General features: G+C 44.8%; 1 protein-coding gene across 6 annotated transcripts in view; it reads right to left on the minus strand.

Moving 5' to 3' along the window:
• Positions 1-13,735, minus strand: part of atxn1a (ataxin 1a) — a 389,870-nt gene extending 376,135 nt beyond the window's left edge. For 3 of the 6 annotated variants that reach the window (XM_068057777.1, XM_068057787.1, XM_068057822.1), the window contains exons 1-2: positions 13,535-13,735; positions 11,204-11,387 (exon numbers count right to left, since the gene is read on the minus strand). The gene's annotated coding sequence lies outside the window, so the exon portion shown is untranslated. Of the gene's footprint in view, positions 1-11,203; positions 11,388-12,981; positions 13,159-13,534 lie in introns of those variants that run through there. The other 3 variants (XM_068057797.1, XM_068057814.1, XM_068057805.1) reach the window with 3 other exon arrangements.
• Positions 13,736-14,368: the final 633 nt, after the last annotated feature.

The raw sequence follows: 14,368 nt of genomic DNA on the forward strand, positions 1-14,368 counted from the left end.
GTTTAGACGCACAGGGCAAGGCTAGAATACTTAATAAGTACTTTATACCAGTATTTACTAAGGAAGACGAATCTGACAAAATATCGGTAGAATCGGAGAGAATAGAGGCAATGGATAGGATAAAAATTGAGGGAGGAGGAACTGGAAAGGCTGGCTATGCTTAGGATAGATAGGTCACCTGGTCCGGATGGCTTGCATCCCAGGTTGCTAAAGGAAATGGAGGTGGAGATAGCAGAAGAGCTTGCCATAATCTCAGAATTACCTCAACATGCCAGGGTCCTCACGGCCTTGGGCAGCCAGAGGACGGTCGCCAAAGTTATCCCAAGCCACAGGGCAGCCTGATCAGCCACCTACCTCTCCTGTAGTTGGCGGCGAAGGGGAATCGACACGCGTGAGCACTCAGAAACGATTTAAGAAATCACTGTAACTGCACTTAGGTTTCACTGATGTGATTTTGATCCATGTTAATTTTTGTGCAACTTCCCGCAAACTTTATTAAAGTTCTCCTTTTGCTTCTTTATGTCTCAAGAAACTGATGATGTACGAGGCAAACTTTTTCTTCTGCATGAGATGGAGACTTGGGGGAGGTGCACCATTGGGCCATGGTGTGTTAGAGGGTAAGGTGGACCATAGAAGCTGAGATTAATCCTTACAGGTGAGTGCTTTTGGGGTTTCAGCAGATGTAATGCCTGAATTTAGATTGATATGTCAGTCGCTGGCAGAGTGCATGAACCTCAGGTCAGGAGAAACGCCCGAGTATTAGAGCCTCCCTTGCACCCAACTCCTGCAAACCTCCAACTGCTTCTCCTGGACGTCCAGGTGGCTGGGCCCCTCCTCCTCAAACTCTTAACCCTCCTCGTCTGAGGATACCTCGGGCTGAACAATTTCCTTAGCATCCATGCCCCCGCCCCCCTCTGCAGCGCCAGGTTATGTAAGGCACAGCAGACAACCACAATGTGAGATATCCTTGCTGGCGAATACTGAAGGGCACCACCTTAGCGGTCCAGGCACCTAAATCCCATCTTCAGAAGACCTATGGTCTGTTCAATGTTGACTCTGGTCATCGCATGGCTCGCATTGTACCGTTCTTGTGCCTCATTCCGTGGGTTCCTCACAGGTGTAATCAGCCATGTCTTCAGCGGGTAATTCCTGTCACCAAGTATCCATCCTTGCAGGTACTCGGGAGCTGAATAGTGTTGGCACCTGGGAGTTCCAGAGAATGAATGCGTCGTGACTGCTTCCTGGATAACGAGCACACACCTGCAATATACTTTTACGGTGGACGCAGACAAGTTGCACATTTGAGTGAAATGCCTTTCGATTACTGAAGGCCCCTGGCTGACCTGCAGGAGCTCTGATTGCCACATGTATACAGTCAATCACTCCTTGGACCATTGGGAACCTAGCAATGGCACTGAAGCCTCTGGCTCTCTCGGCCTGACTGGCCGAATCAGTCTTGAACTTGATGAACTGGTTGGCTACCACCCTTATACAGTGCTGCACAGATGATTGTGAGATTCCGCACATGTCTCCTGTGGAAGCCAGGGATGATCCTGATGCATAGAAGTTCAGAGCGACTGTGACCTTTAGAGCCACCAGCATTGGATGGCCCCCCATGCAGTTGGAGCTCTCCTCCACTGCTATCATCTCACACAGATGTGACAGTCTCTCGGGACAGGCGCAGTCTTGATTTTTTTTTGATTTAGAGATACAGCATTGAAACAGGCCCTTCGGCCTACCGAGTCTGTGCCGACCATTAACCACGCATTTATACTAATCCTACACTAAACCCATATTCCTACCACATCCTCACATGTCCCTATATTCCCCTACCACCTACCTATACTAGGGGCAATTTATAATGGCCAATTTACCTATCAACCTGCAAGTCTTTTGGCTGTGGGAGGAAACCGGAGCACCCGGAGGAAACCCACGCAGACACAGGGAGAACTTGCAAACTCCACACAGGCAGTACCCATAATTGAACCCGGGTCACTGGAGCTGTGAGGCTGCGGTGCTAACCACTGCGCCACTGTGCCGCCCTAAGACACTGGCGCTCTGACATCTGCAGGAAGCTCAGCCGCTGCCGGTACACCCTGCCTACTGGGTAAGACTCATCTCCTCACAGGTCCTGGCGACCAGTACATCAGTGGCCTTCTGCCCCTCCCCCATTTCCAGGCTGCAGCTGGCCAGCAGGTCGCTGATTTCCTTGGCCGCTTGGCTGTCAGTTCCTCCTTGTGCCGTTCTCTTCCTCGCTGGAGGACCCTCCTCTAGCGTGGACAATGCCCATGGCGATAGCAACCCAAAGATGTATTGCGGACAGCTTTTTTCTGCCTGGCGCAAAGGACAGGCACTCGCAACCCACCTCCTCTACCCGGGATAAATCACAGAAGCTGTGGCCCTACCAGGAGTATTACTTACTCAAGTGAGCCCTGGTGAGCCAGCAATATCAACCTTGGAATTTGTTGCTAAATAAAATGCACAAAACAGAAAATCCCAGTACCTCTAACTCCTTAAGTAAGAGAGTGGTTGCCTTTCATTTAAAGCTGCCAGGTCTGCAACCACCAACCGTACCCGCCCGCCCCATGCAGAGAACATAAAATGGCATGGGTGATGTAAAATGGCTGTTAATTGGCTTTTTAACCACTTCAATTGGCTGTCAATTGTCTTAGGTCGGACAGCGAGCGGTGTCCCCATCTCGCCTGCCGTCCGACAAGCGTGAAATGGCAATCTGGCTTCATGACGTCGGGGACCTGTTCCAATGTCATCGCCCGCCATTCAATGCGGCAGCACCTCCGAGGACGCCCAAGTTGAGAAAGTAAAATTCGGCCAAATTCTGTTGCATTTTAATGCCCGAATAATTCTATGCGGCCCACACCCAAATTCGCAATATGTATTGGTGGTGTGTGTAGCTCTACACTGGGAAGCGACTTTTATTTCTTCCGCATAATTATGAGAGGTTTTTAGTTTAGTTTAGAGATACAGCACTGAAACAGGCCCTTCGGCCCACCGAGTCTGTGCCGACCATCAACCACCCATTTATATACTAATCCTACACTAATTCCATATTCCTACCACATCCCCACCTATCCTTATCACCTACCTATACTAGGGGCAATTTATAATGGCCAATTTACCTATCAACCCGCAAGTCTTTGGCATGTGGGAGGAAACCGGAGCACCCGGAGGAAACCCACGCAGACACAGGGAGAACTTGCAAACTCCACACAGGCAGTACCCAGAATTGAACCCAGGTCGCTGGAGCTGTGAGGCTGCGGTGCTAACCACTGCGCCACTGTGCTGTGATAAGAGTAAATAAGGAGAAGTTGTTTCCATTGGCAGGAAGTTCAGTAACCAGGATAATTGGCAAAAGAAACTGGGGTGAGATGAGGAGAATTTCTTTTAATGCAGCTGGTTGCCGTGATCTGGAATGCACTGCTTGAAAGGAGAGAGCAACAGATTCAATAATAACTTTATAAAAGAATTGGATGGATGCTTGAAGGGTCTCCTCCTGTGCTGTATGTTTCTATGATTTTCATGAGTTTTCTTAACTTGTAACCTAGGGATTTTGACTGCAGAAGCAAACCACGAGAGGATGGTGGCAAGGTACATAGAAGACAAACCCAAACAAAAGTATGCAGTAAACACTCTGAGCAGTCACGCAGGTACACCAGCACTTTATGTTCATTTCAAAACAATAAAGCTGACAATGCAAAAAGCATGGAAACTTCAAAATGAGTTATAATATAAAGGAAGTTATAATTTCTCCAGTTTGCTTTTATTAGAGTATCTTGGATCAGTTGAACCCTATGTTGGGCAAGTTCAGACACGCAAGCCATTCTACAGAATTCCCTTTAAGAAGTGCCCCACCCTGTATATCCTCAGATGCCTTTGTTACATGTGTTGCACTGTCTCAACCTGATGATGTCACTGCTTTCATTTTACAAGCAGCTTAATTCATACACACGTCCCATAACCTTTATTTCCATGGTAGTTTATGTTAACCTCACTCTCCAACAGAACAAGTCCAATTAGAATAATGTTTCATACTGGAGTAGGCTTTGATCTATTTATCTAACTTGATTTTCACTCGTAATTAAGATTCAAGCAGCCATAGCTAGCTACTCAGGAATTCTGTGGTCTAGAATTTGATTGCAGCTGAAAAAAGGCATGTAAGGGTTGGGGAACACACTGTATACACAGTGAACACACTCAGGGGTGCAGCCAATGCTACCCCACACTAAAAATTGGCTGCATGCCTCTTTGGCAGGGTGGGGGGATGCGAGTGAGGGGGGAGGATACAGAAATGGAGGAGGCGGACTGCCCACCCTTGATGACATAAAGGGGGTGGGCACTTCATCCCCGGCAACGGCGTCTGGCGCCACCGCACAGATACAGGCTCCATTTTTAAAGGGCTTCAAGCCCTTACAGGTCATTTAAATTTTTAAAGGTCCCGGTGTGCGAAACCTTTAAAATAAAATTGCAAAATCACTTTAATTCCCCTCTCCCACCACCGCCCCCCCCATGAGTAGTCAATATATAAATTGCCCTATCCCCCAAAAACAAACTTTTATTCCGATGCCGAACTTTGCCCCCGAACTTTGTTCCCTTTGACCCTCAACCCCTTCCCACCAGCCCCTCAGCCAATAGTAAAAGATTCCCCCGCTCCCCCCCCGCCCTGAAAAATTCACTCCTCCTCCCTCCCCACCAGTGTCACACCTCAGATCTCCGTGGGACGGCCTTCGGGACATGGTAAGTGTTTATTCATTGGTTTACATTTATTTAAATATTTAAATGAAGGCTCCATCGTCAAGCAGCGGTGGGGGGGGGGCCCCCGAGGCCTCGCCACTGCCAGTAAAATGGGGCGTGGCCTTCCCAGCATCAAGGCCAGTGTCGGGCCTCTCCCGGAAGTATTTTCTGGGCCCCCCCCACCATGACCCCGGACGTCAGGAGGCTTATAAAATTCAGCCCTGTGTATCTGAGGCCACTTAAAAGCAATCAGCATCTATTAAAGGCCCTCTGGCTACCGACTACAGGGACCATTTGTGAAGGAAGAAATTTCTGCAAGACCTGCATATTCAGCCACCAGGTCTCCGATGCTGCTTTGGTCCAGGTGATGGACTGGAGCAGGGAGATTCCACCCCCCCACCACCCACACATTTTCCCTCCCCCAGGCAGAAGGCCCTCCAGACAACACCTCTGCTGCCAGTAGTATGTGGTTGCAGGGAGCTAAATGCCAGGAGCTAATCTCCCAGGACATGGCTGCAATGCCAGAATGAGTTCAATGACCTCAGCAGATATGTCATTTACTCTCTCTTCACAACTCGAGTCTCACCACTTATAATACTCCCCTCCTCCATTTCCCTCTCCTACAATCACTGATATCACTCAAACCCCTTCTGCAGCTACTCACATACTCACCAATTTTGCAACCCTCACACCTACACCTCACATCTTACACACTGCATACTAACTATTCAATCATAACAGGAACATTCTCTAAACACCTTACAAGCACTCCCTTTAAATAGCAATGCTGATGGGTCCCTCCTGCCTGCTAGCGCCACAAGTTGCTGGGCAAGTTGTCATGACATGTGGCGAGTCAGGTGCTGGGGCAGTGCAATATCACAAAAAGATTTTACAACAAGTATAGGACCCTAATTGCAATATTTTAATCAGCAATTTTAAATACTTTGTGCCCTGAATGCCCATTGTCATGCTCGGAAGGAGCCATGATGAAATAAACAATGAACTGGGGGAATTATGAAATAAAAAACAACTTTTGAACTGAACCATAGGAAAATGGGCAAATTTGTACCACAGATAAAATAGAGGGGTGACCACTCCTGTACTGTCAATAACCAAGCCTGTCTGCAAAGACGAAACTCATTAACCGTCTGAATTAGCTCTGGGGAGAACCCATTGAAACTGCAAGGAGCCATTACATTTTGATGACTCCTACCTACAGGAATGAACTAATAAAGTTTCTTTAGACAGACTGACTCTGCAGCCCAAGCCAAGATGAATAGGTGTGAAGTAGCACGATTGCAACAGAACAGTTCCCATCCAGACACAAAAAGATAGCATTGGTTTTCATATCCTGGGCCATTGTGTGGTCACACCAGGAGAGAGTGTCTGGTGTCACCTGACAGAGACTCAAATGTGATGGATTATTCCCTTAAAAGTAGCGCTCTGAAGAGGGAGGGGAGATCAAGCAAAGACCACAGAAAGCCAGTTCCAGCCAAAGGCTGTGAGATCAGTCCAGTTAATGAAGAAGCCCTGCTGCTGATACTATACTTCAACTTGCTACAGCAGAGAACTGAAAAGGTGACCTCTGCCTCCTGACTGAAGTTTTAACTATCAGAAATCTACAACACCTCAGCAAGTTCACAAATACAAACATCCAGGCCTGGACCTTTGAAAAGACTTTCCTCCCGAGAAGATTCAACAGGTTTCTGAGAACCACGAACTCTTACATCCCTTCAGACTATAGTTGCATCTTACCCTTTCCCTTCTAACTATCTATCTTTATGTGTGCATGTGTGTGTGAATGCGTGAGTAGGTGAAGGTTGCGAACAGTTTGGGTTTTGCTGTTTAAATAAAAATTTAAACTGTCTTTTAAACCTTTGAGAAAACCTGTTGTCTATTTATTTGATCCTTGAAACACTCAGGGATGAACGCACCATTTTTCACAAAACATTATCTGCCGTCAGTTGGGAGGTGAAAAGTGGAAGCCACCCACAACACTTACCACCTGTCCGTAATACTATGAAGCTGCTTGATCCAATATGGTGTGTAGATAAATTGGATATTTAGGTGTCCATTTTGTGCCTGAACAAAAACGGGACCTTGCCATTGAATTTCTAGGCCACTAGCTTTTTAAAAGGCTTCTAGGCAAATTTCATGAATTTGTGCTTCTAGCACAGACCCTTACACACCAGGAATTTGATTGGGAAGGTAGTGCTAAAATGCATGGACAAAACAAAACCTTGTTGGGCTTTGCTGATCTCCGTGGTTCATATTCCTGACATCTGCCCTTCCTCTCCCCAGAACACGAAGCCCCTTAAAATCTCCCCTCTTCTGATTTACCAAAAAGATCTTACAAGTTAGACAAAGTAATGCTGATGTCATTTATTCAGAGCAATTTGTAATGACAACCATAAGCCAATGGATGTCAAACTTTTCTATGTTGGTGATTTGTGCAAATATTTATAACTTCTTAGAGACCCCAACCCTGATTTCTCTAAGACACTGTCAGCGTTATCACTGCAGCAAACATTTTTATTAGTGTACAGCAACAGAAATAACATGCTGCCCAGTCAAAACCTGACCTCCAACATGTCAGAGAGTCACTCGCAGACCCCATTATTGGATCGAAAAACATGGACTATGCACCCACAATTTCCCATCAGAGCTCGGTAAACAGTGGGGAGACAGCAAATTGGTCAGTGTTGCGTCTGTTTTCCAGAGGTAAAACGAGGCAACAAGGACCAATTTTGGGCACAACGTCCCATGCCCAATCAGTGCCTAGGGCACAGGATCCACCATATTGGTAAAGGCAGCTTCCCAGGCATCTATGGCACCCACCAGAAGCAGGCAATAGGACCCCTGAAGATGCAAATCAGGTCTCTACCACTTGTTTTAGGCCCCCTTGAAGATATTGGTCAAAAACTATGCGAAGCATGCACCATGTAAGCTCTGAATAGATTTTCCAATTCCACAGTGGCCTAAGCAGTGGTCCTTAAGGGGATTGCTGGAGACCACTAACAAAAGGTAAACTTTTTTAAATGACCTTTCTGTGGATCCAGGAGGAGCAGGACTGCTCTTCCCTGCTCAACAGCACTATTATGGGCCACTGCTGCTCACCACTCGGCCCTGCTCCCATTCTCCTCCCTCCCAGGACTTGCCTGAGGGCCACTGCTAGCAAGGAAGTTGGCGCACATTGGTCCTACGGCAACCAGCAAGCTGCCTCCAGAAGCTGCAACCACAGTCTACTGGTAATATTACAGTGAGGCTCCAGGTCCAACTCATGCCAAGCCTCTGGCCTCCTGGGTCGGGCACACATTGAAACACATCATTAGTTATGTACCTAAACTAATTACTAGCCCAGTTTTGGATGCCTATCCTTGAGAAGGATATATAGGACTTGGAGCATTTCCAGTGATGTTCCACTAAAGATAATATCTGGAATGAAGGGTATAAGCTACGATGAGAGAATGGGTAAACTTAGGGATGTTCCCGAAGAATGACAAGGTCAAGAAATTATTTCATTGAGGTGTTTAAAACAATGAAAGGAACTAACAGGGCATGTAAGGAATGACTTTTCCTTCCAGTAAATAACGGGAGCTAAACTACTTAAAAATTAATCTAGAAAAAAAATACTTAACTACACAAAGGGTTGTGAGAATGTGGAATGCACTGTCCCAGAAGGCCATAGATATTGAATCAGTTAAATGTTTAAATAAACTGTGGATATTTACTTGGGAGGTAAGGATATTAAGCGGTATGGAGAAAGGGCAGGGAATGGGGATGAAAAGATGAGGTACCAACACCTTAAAAACAAACTAATTGTTCATTCATTTCCTTGCTCTTTTACTGTGCACAAAATGGCTGCTGCATTTGTCTACATAATAACTTCATTTTAAAGTAGTTCACTGCATGAAGTGCTTCTGAGAGATGTGATAAAGTGCTATGTAACTGCAAGTCTTTTATTTCCTCTATATGCTCCCCTGTGGAAATTGGTACAAACAGGGTAGTCAAGAAAGTTACTTGCTTGGAGCGTACACAGCGACATCCAAAGAGTTCAATGCTCAGAGAATCAGGGACATCATTAGGCTGTGCTTTTCAGTACAGGTATGCTTGGAGAGCACAGGCAGTTATTTGACATCCCTGTAGACACCAATCCTAGGCAATCATAGCCTTGAGGAAGTGCCTTCAGGTGCAGCATCCAAAAGCTTTTGCCTCAAAGTGATTCAAGCAAAGGGCACCTGTGGCACAGGAAACTGCATATACAAGTACAAGTTGTTCTTCTTAATTCAAACTTGCTTTATTAAAATTATCTGATAATTCAAAAAATGTTTGCACTAAATTCACTTTGTTAGTTATTTACATTGCTTGGTTCAAATAATTAAATGATTCCATATTTAATGTAAAAGTAACTTTGTTATCAGTAGACTGTAGTGGGACTTGCACATCCCATAAAACTTGCTAGTTGTATGAGCAGCCTTCACTGCTCCATCTTCCTCAGCTAAGGAACACTTCAGGTTAGAGCATCCAGAAAAAATAAAGCACTTCACAGCTCAAAAATGCAAATGCACCTGAAAAAATGTGCAACTGGAACACAAACACATAAACAGCACATGCACCAAAAGGCAATAAAATAGGGTTTATCCTAAAATATCTGTCAAAACTCTATCATTCTTTAAAGAAAGCATCAGTTGTTTCAAAGCCAACGGAACAGCTAGTCCTCCTGCAAGCGCACAATTTGTATGGCGAGTAGCATCTCCTATGCCCTCTGCTGTCCTGGGCCACTCTCTCCTGCTCCCACTGCATTGTGAGATAGCAGGCAATGGCTGCGGCACCGTTCTGCAGTGTTCACTTCAATCAGTGCTGTGCTGACACTTCCAAATCCTTACCCTTAGTTTCAACACTCCAACTGCTGTAGTGAGAAATTGTAACATCACCCGCCAACACGAGCTTCCACTTCTACAGCACTTCTTGCATAAGGAAATGTTTCATAGCACTCGACAAGACAGGAAAGGAAGGTGAACGCTGAGCTGGCGTGGGGCGGGGGGGGGGCGTTGGGGTGGCAGGGGGAGGAAGACAGTGAAAGCCCAACCAAACAGAAGGGTTTTGAAGACCGGGAGGAAGCTGAAAGATAGAGAGATTTTGAGAAAGTTCCAAAGGGCCAGGTCCCCATGGCTGAAAGAACGATGACTGCGAAACAGACACGAGACAGAATGAGAGAATGGAGTGGCTAATAATATTGCAGGTGGCAGTGGGAGTGAATAGGTCAAAGAGCCAAAGTTACCATTACACCATAAGCTATTGGTGACTTTGACCCTGTTGGTCTCAGGCTTGTGGAAGATATAGAAACCGAATAGGAGAGTTTTGGACAAGGAAATATGGGAGGGGTGAGTGTGTAGTTGATAGAAGGTGCTTTAAAGGACATTGGAGAGAATGGTTCAAAACCAATCAGCCCTATAATGTGTCTATTAGTTTCTGTAAGTGTTGGCACCATTTTGTATCACAGCCTAAGCAAGCTATAATTCCATTACAATACACATGAAACATCCATATGCCATGTTCAGATTTTTTTTTAAACATAGAATTTCCTTTGTATTGTGGATCTCTGTTCTGAATGGAAGCTTAGCAGCCACTCTTCATTTACTTCCCCTTTTCTTAGTATAGGCCTTTAACAAGGCTTTCACAGTCCTTTTCAACCAATGCTGTTTTGGTTTCCTCAAGGTTTCAGGTCCTAAGCAAGGCCCAATTTCAGGCCCTGAGCAAGAGTCAGAGTAAATGTAATGATAATAAGAGTCCAATGCTGTTTTCTACCAGTCTTTCACATCATTTGAACCACACAAGCTTTCTTGTCCAAAATAAAGTCAAGAGGAAAACTGAAGGTCTGAAATTCCTCCCAACCCCTTTGACTGGGCACAAGTCAGATGGAGTTCACCCAAAGTGCACTCCATTTGACATGACCTGAACCTGTCTGGATTTCTGGGTTCAGACACTTATGTAGGCCCGATGTTCTCCAGTTGCAGGCCCACCCCTTAGTTGGGGCCTGCCCCTAAAATTGGAGATGAAAATCCAGTCATTGTGAATGGCCACCATCTGCAGGGCCTTTTGCCTGCTGACTGAAGTGTTGGGGCTGGGGGATTGAGGGGCACCCGAGCACTGCCAACTTCTTCTGGTGCTCCTGCATGTGGGCACCTGGCCAGCATACATCAAGCCCACTAAGGACATTCCCATCTCATTAGCATGGTATCCTCACATATACCCCAGGAATGCTAGGGTGACATAAAGTGGACAGATATCCAGTGTCACAGGTGCCTGTTCCCTTTTCTTCTTCTTTGTGCCATAGTGTTCCCTCGGCTCCTAAAAGAGGAATATTGGGCATATTACACCTTGATATAGGTAACTGATCCTTAACAAACCCCCCACATACACATAAGTATGTGCCAGCAGCAACAAGCCTCACCTACTTCCAGCTCATATCAAAAGACGTATTGATTTCAATGGATGCCAAATCACAGCCATTTTTCAAAATGCACTGCTGGTCAGCAAGGCTCCTCACAGCCAAAATGTACTCAAAACAGTCAGGCGATGATGTAGCTGCTACATTCATTTAAATACCTCCATGCAGACTTAATATGGATATTATCCTGTATAAAAACACATAATATGTAAATATATCAATACTGTTAAGAAAACAGAGTAATAAAAAATGGATACTACATCCCCTTATGGGTGTCTCCATTGCTTAATAGATACTAGATCTCCTTATGTGTCTCCAGCACATAGGTACTACACCCCATATACTCCACAGACACATAATGTAAATATGTTGACATCCAATCACCTTATTCCACTATGCATAACTATTATGTCTGTACGCATATAAAATATAAAAATCTTGCATCCAGTGTACATTCATCACACTCCAGACACTACGCCACACTATGCTACTAGATGCAAAATAATATTTTTTTTTAAAGAGAATGAAAGCCAGTCACTAACCCAGAACCTACAACTTAGTTACAATTGCCTTTCAATTAACCTCAACAGTTTCTAAGCAGCTACAAATACCCAGATTTACCCCACAGATGGTCCTTGAAGAGGGGCCTGAAGGGTCAGTCACAAAGCAGCTTAACATCACACACCCTAGATTAGACATGCACTGGTATTATATATATCATTTATGATAATTATTTATGATAATTATTTATGATTGTATGTATACCACACACCCAATCATAATGAAGGTAAAGCATTGATACGAGAAACCATCCAGGTCATGTTACAAGGAAATAGAGAAATACCTGGAAATAGAGAAATACATTTATTTTCCACTAAAACAAAAACTGGATTCAACCCTTTGAAAATCACAGTTAAAAATATTTGACTAGCCAGCGCATACAGTATACGCCAAAGGACACCAGCTCTTCCACAAGATAAACATAAGCACCTCAATGAGCAAATAAATAACGTCTGTTACCAGGGCAACCTGATCTAATTACATGATTGATCAGGTCCAGGGGTAGTGCAGTGAAACCCTACACCAACATCTATCTACGTGTAGTGAACCAGACAGCTTATCCAAGAACTTGCACACATGGAAATCATTTCTGAGACTTTCATTATTCAACGCAGTGAATGTGTTAACATGCAGATAATTTAATGCAGTAAAAAAACACTGATTATTACAGCACTGATGCAATGCCTTGGAAATAATTATAGTATTCCCACTTTCATTCATGATCTTTTTACCCAGCAGCTCAGCCTCAGAAAGAGAAGTAACTGACTCACTTGAAAACAATGCCCACATTTTTTTAGTATCGGTTTACTGCACTGCCTTGAAGCGACGTTATTCTTTTAATTCCTACATTTAAGTGACAGGGGTCAAGGTGTCAGACCGTGAGCTGGCAAACCTGTTCCCACCACCCTTTGTTGCTCTCTCTCTTTCCTTCATTTGACACAAAATATAATCATTTTGAATACAAAATCTTGATTTGTTCGTGGAACAGTGCTGTTGCTAAACCATGGAGTCAATCTGCCTTCAGAAAAATGTGCTGAGACTTATCAAGTCCAACAGTTTTATATACTTATTTGGCCATTAAGAAGGACCCACTTTAAGAATAGCACGTTAAAAGCCTGCACTAAAGCTGTACAAAAAGGCAGATGGAGGAATATGGATTTGCAGATGAGTCATAGCGAGATAGTAACAATAAGGAGACTTGCGTGGTGTCACCGTCTTACTTAGATGGTCTGACCGCAGAGCTCTCGTACTACAATGTATCGGCAGTGTTGTAAACAAGATAAAATGTTGCCTTCTGCAGACCAGCCCTATCTATCCCGATTACGCAACGTTCTGGCGAGCCCGTCTCCTGGATGACCCGATTAAACAAGCTGTCAGCTCGCTGACGGGCTCCCGTTCCCCGAGCTCTGCCCAGCGGACACCCGCTGCATCCCCCTCAGTGCTTGCTTGCACCCAACCCCCGCCCCGCGCAGACAGCATCACCCCCACCCCAGCACCAATTCCTAAGACTCTCCCCTCCCCAAACAAACAGGGCGCAAACACCACAGCTTTCCACACATACTCAGTGCGCACTTCGTATTCACACAAAAAATACACATACGCACCACACACAGTTTTCTCAATCAGATCTCTGGGAAAGGCGGTGTTTGTACTACTGGAGAGAGCCTAGCCATTTCACAACAACCTACATTACACACAGAGCAAGGAAATGACAGCAAATAGCTAATGCTGTGGGAGAAGAACTTTAAGATATATATATCTAAAAAGACTTACAGCATAAAAAGGTGGTGATGCTTTAGAAGGTGGCGCTCCTCGATGAAGGAAGCCGAGCTTGCAGCTCTGTAGTAATGTCTGTCTTGCAGACACCGCTCCTGCTCCCTGCTTCTCTCCTCTAGCGCTCGCTCTCTCACTCTCTGTAACTGCGTGTGTGTGTGTGTGTAACATAAGCCAAATATGGAGCAGTTGGCTGCGTCTGCTGATAGCTTAAGGATTCTACTATATGCAAAGGATGCAAGACAACACACATACTGGCGTGTTGCCAACAGACCCAGAGATTAATGCGAGCACATTGCTAGAGAGAGAGAGAAACCAGGGTTAGAAGAGAGGAAAAATATGCAAATAAGTCTTTTGCAACAGAGCACGGTTCAACACATTGGAGCGTGTTATGTGTGGAGATAGTATATTATTCTACACTCTGGCGCAGGAGTTTGATAGATTTTGAAAATAAAGCTAAACTTGTAAAAGTCACGTGTACAGTACACCCAAGGAGACTTTTAAAAGCCAGTTAAGTAACTTGCCTTGGGTAGTACAGTAGTACATGTTTGTTACAATAGTGCAGATTGTAAGCTGCCAACTAATTTAACCCATTCGCTGCAAGAACCCGTTTTGTGCTCAACTGGAAGAAATGGACTGGAGAAATCAATAAAATGAATACAAATAATGCATAACAATCTCATGTTTAATATCAACATATGCAGAGAACATATTACGTAAGTTTGACTTTGTTAATAGTTTTTCCAGGTCTTAACCACTTGTCATCCTTAGGGACGGTCTTGCATACATTTTGTTGAGTGGAGAAAATGCTTAAGTTACAAAGTGCAAACGACT

The sequence above is a fragment of the Heterodontus francisci genome, chromosome 2, assembly GCF_036365525.1.
Source record: "Heterodontus francisci isolate sHetFra1 chromosome 2, sHetFra1.hap1, whole genome shotgun sequence".
Classification (NCBI taxonomy): domain Eukaryota; kingdom Metazoa; phylum Chordata; class Chondrichthyes; order Heterodontiformes; family Heterodontidae; genus Heterodontus; species Heterodontus francisci.